We start from the raw sequence: 4,345 nt of genomic DNA on the forward strand, positions 1-4,345 counted from the left end.
TGGGTGCCAGCTAGGAAACTTGAGTCTCTTAGTTGTCGGAATCAGAAACTCCAACATAACAGTAGTACCACAGGTAAATCCCACTAAGGACAGACATCAGGAGCAGATACTCCTTAGAGACAAGAAGCATTATTCTGCTTACTATCTCTGTCTTTACACAAAGTTAACAGAAATTTAAATTAAATGCTTAAATACAAGCATTTGAATAATACTATTATAATTCAGAAATGAGCTTAAAGTCTTCAGTGTCAGTTTCAGAAGTCAAAACCTAACCATCCTTTTCCCTGATTACCGAGATACCACTAAAACAACAAATACAGCACTTTTAGGGTAGCATCTAGCTTGTTTTGATATGTGGTCTTATCTAGTAGTACAGAAATTAACAGTGCACTTACCACTACATTTTGGTCCACCCCCACCTAATGTATTTTACAATACCACATTTCAAGACAAAAACCAAGCTCTCAAGCCCAACTCTTCCCCTTTATCAGTATAGTTGCTAATATCCCAAAGATGCTCTAACTTATCAGCTAGGTAACCACTGCTGCAAGCACACCAGCCTATGTTCCAAATATATGTTCCAAAATAGATGATCTCTGGATTTTTTTTTTTTAATAGTCAGTTTTAAAACAAGACTAAATCTACACAGTTATGTTTTTATGCGGTTTTGAGACTATTACATATGACAATTAACCCATTGCTTCGAGGGCCACTTCTCCCTGCCTGTCTGCATTAAGCCATTGCGTGAGAAGGCTCCAGCACAGAAACCCACATTGTCTGCAAAATGGACAGCCCCAAGGTTTAAGAGATTATACTGGATGAGTCATTACCCAAGACATACTTCTGGCCGACTGTTTTGATAAGTAATAATTCTTTCTCCAGACAAAACTTACCCAGAAACTGGCACCTCGACATTTCCTAGCTTGCCAATGACAGCCCCCAGCAAACAATACCACCAATGGCTGGTAAATGCCAGGATTTACAAACAACAGCGAAAGGGAGCTATAATGAGATCAATGTTGAGGATTGCAGCAAACGGCCTATAAAGCAATTTTTAAATGGGATTTCCTGCAACAAAAGCCAGCTCCCAGTAACATTTCCCCATAATGCTAGGTGAAAGAGGTTGGATTTGAATTGTAATACCCAATACTGAGGCGTGGACAGAAAGCTTTGTATTTCCTTTACAGATGACTGCTCAGGCTATTTGTTAACCTCTCATCAGAAAAACCTTAAATCTGTACAGGTACATCGAAGCCCGAATTAATGTCTTTTGAGAATACAGCATTGTACCACATGACAAATTAAATAGAAACAAGTCACAAATGAGAGTAAGCAGTGACCACAGACTGTTTGTTCCCCTTTCCTTATTCCATTACATACTGAAGTTCCCCAGGGGGGGAAAAATGTTATTAATAAATTTCGTGAAGTATATAACTGAAATAGACCTTATTCGTTCAAAATTTTGAGGTAAGAAAGGCACGCAGAGCATCCAGGCACTATAACATCCTTATTTAGGATTCTACAGAAGATTTCTTACCTGGAAATAAAAGTCCCTTTATTTCTCAGGGTCGATCTTTTCCCTCTGTCTACAAACCCACTCTTACAGCCAAATTTTTACTGCTGCTCCCAAAGGGCAAGGAGCTGATGCGCAGCGACCGAGGCAAGCCATGGCGCCTGCCTTGCGCGCAGCACAGCGCAGTCACTGCCCCCTCTTCCAGCTCCTGGCCAAACCGGGGGCTTGTCCCGCGGCATTAATAATAATAATAATAAAAGAAGAAAAAACAAAGACCCTGGTGCCTGGAAGCCTCCACAGTGGGTATAGCCGCTGCACACAGCACAGGTTCGCCCTGGAGGAGCACAGCTCTGCGCTTTATTTTCAGAGCTTCTCCCGCCCAGTTGCGCTGCCGTTTTACCCTATTTCTACGCAGTCATGCCTGTGCTAAAACTAAAATAGGTAAAGAAATAAATAAAATAAATAAAACTATTTCAAAACCTTTATTTTTTCCAGTTGCGTTTAAAGGGGATTTTAACGGAGAGAACAAGGCGCCTCTTTATTTACATCTGGTCGTGATTTTCCGGCGCTGCGTTCCTATGAGACTGTAGTTAAAAATAAAATATAAATCAAAGGCGGGGAATGCGGAGAAGGGAGTTTTCACATTTCGCTGCTGCCCAGGCTGCTTTTCTGGTCGTTAAACTGAATTTGTAACACTTGAGGATTTCTTTCCACGTGGGGGCTATTAGCAAGGTATTTAGGGGCTATTACCGCAAGGTTTGTTCTTGTTAACGGTAATGTCAGTTTTAAAAATTACTTGTGGCTTCGCAAACTTTTAAATTGCTAATCTCTTTTTGCAAAAGAGGAAAGGTGCCCTTTGGAAAAGTAACAGTATTCCCTGCTGCGGGGCTTTTCTGCTCGAAAGCGGCGTGCTGCCCGGTGGTGATAGGAAAGTGCAAATCCTGGCAGATCCTCAATTTAGCACGTTTGCGGATGTATATATATAAATATTTCTTGTAAGAGGAACGAGTGCCTGGATTGTACCAATGGGTAGGAAGTTTTCAGGAAAGTTATCGAGTAGGACTTACCACCGCTGTCGATATTGCTTTGGACAGTGAACTAACTGCAAAGGCGAGCAGCGACAATTTGAGCATCCGAGCTGGGTCCCTCTTTCAGCCCTGCCCACTGCCTTCACTGTGATCGGGGTGTTGCTGGGTTTTAGATTACACCCTACTTGAACCCCCCTGGGTACGTACATCTCGGAGAGAGGCCGTAGATGCGTTTTACACATCCACAAGCAGCAGCCACTTATGTCCCTGCTGTCCCACGAGAAGCTTAGGGCTTCCTAAGGGTAACCCTGGTTCCTACTCCTTGCCTTCCCCTGGTCTGTCCGGACTGTCACCGGGTGTCCATTAGTCCTATCCCCTAGGATGGGGACATGGGTTGACCTGAATCGCTCCTGTGGCTGCTCTGGGAAGCCACACAGGGCAGCGAGGGGATGGGAGGGGGGAGAGGACACGTTCTTAACTGGGAAATAGCTGGAGATGCTAAGTTTGCAAAGTGGGGATATTACCGGACCCCGGGGAGCCTGCAAAAGGTAGGGCTGGGCTCCTACGCCCCCCCAGCCAGAGGGAGAAACCTCTCCTATGCCACCTCCCTCCCCGACCCGCTTGAGGATGAGCAGAATAGATGGGGCAGAAAGGGGTTGGGGTGGCGGGGAGTGGTGGAGGGGACAAAACTGGTCGTTAAAGCGCCTTCAAAGTCTGTCACCCCGCTGATCCGGCCCCTCTGCTCCTCGGGGAGAGGCGGCTGCCCCAGCCCTCGGCTTCAGCCAGGGACCCCCGTCGGTGGCCCCGGCACGGCTGCGAGGACCAGCTCCGGACAGGGGAAACTGAAGATCCCCCAGGACCTTCTTCCTGCTCTGCTGGTGCAGTCACTGGATTTCACCTGTGCCTGTGTGTGCTGCTGCGGACCCTCGCCGGGAGAACCCTTTTCATCCAGAGCAGGGCGAGCACAAGGGAAGAGCTGCAAGGCAGCGCGGCGGTCCCAGACCAAATCAAAACCTTTTCCCCCTTGGTTTCAAAGCGGGATGCCGAGAAGCGTCACGCTGCTTCCCCTCCGCGGAAACAAAGAAAGGAACCCCGGCACTACACAACCAACCAAACAAACAAAAGGAACCCTGGCACTACACAAACAAACAAAACCGAAACAAACACAGAAAAAACAAACCAAACCCCTGTCAGCCCCAGATTTATAAGGTGCTCAGGGACGCAGTTTCTTTTTTCTGTTCTTCCTTTCTTCCTTCATTTCTTTCTTCCTTTTTATTCCCCCCTTTTTCCTGTTTTTTCTTTCTTTCTCTCTCTGTGTCCTTCTCAGAGGCGTGTTTGCGGCACGCCGGTGCTACAGATGCTCTTCCATTCACGAATGTGCGAGGAAGCCGGCATATTGCTGCGGGCGTTCCCAGGGCCACCGGCAAGCACTTGGCTGCCGATTTATTCCCCTTTCCTAAGAGAAAGGGACTATTTCATTTGGTATTTATATTTATTTACATTGTCTTCCTTCCTTCCTTCCTTCCTTCCTTCCTTCCTTCCTTCCTTCCTCCCCTCCTCCCCTATTTTCTCTTCTCTTTTCCCTCCGTTATTCCATCCTTCCCTCCTTAGTCTTCCTTTTCCTCCTTTCTCTCTCCCTTTCAGTCTTTCACCCTCCTTCTGTCTCATTCTTTCCTTCTTTCCAGTCGGTGGCTCTGACTGAAGGAGATGTGATGTGATTAAACTCACAGGGCGTTGGAGGGCAGAGGAAAATTAAGCCAAAGCGACAGAAAAAATGAAAGAAGCTTGCTCGACTCGAGTGCCC

At 46.5% G+C, this 4,345-nt stretch overlaps 1 long non-coding RNA gene across 1 annotated transcript in view; it reads right to left on the minus strand.

Moving 5' to 3' along the window:
- The window catches only part of LOC118165488, a 10,303-nt gene extending 8,194 nt beyond the window's left edge, over positions 1 to 2,109 (minus strand). Inside the window, exon 1 of the long non-coding RNA XR_004750072.1 lies at positions 1,994 to 2,109. This is a non-coding gene — a long non-coding RNA (uncharacterized LOC118165488). The remainder of the gene's footprint in view (positions 1 to 1,993) is intronic.
- Between the last annotated feature and the right edge of the window lie 2,236 nt (positions 2,110 to 4,345).

This window comes from Oxyura jamaicensis, chromosome 4 (assembly GCF_011077185.1).
Source record: "Oxyura jamaicensis isolate SHBP4307 breed ruddy duck chromosome 4, BPBGC_Ojam_1.0, whole genome shotgun sequence".
Taxonomy (NCBI): Eukaryota; Metazoa; Chordata; class Aves; order Anseriformes; family Anatidae; genus Oxyura; species Oxyura jamaicensis.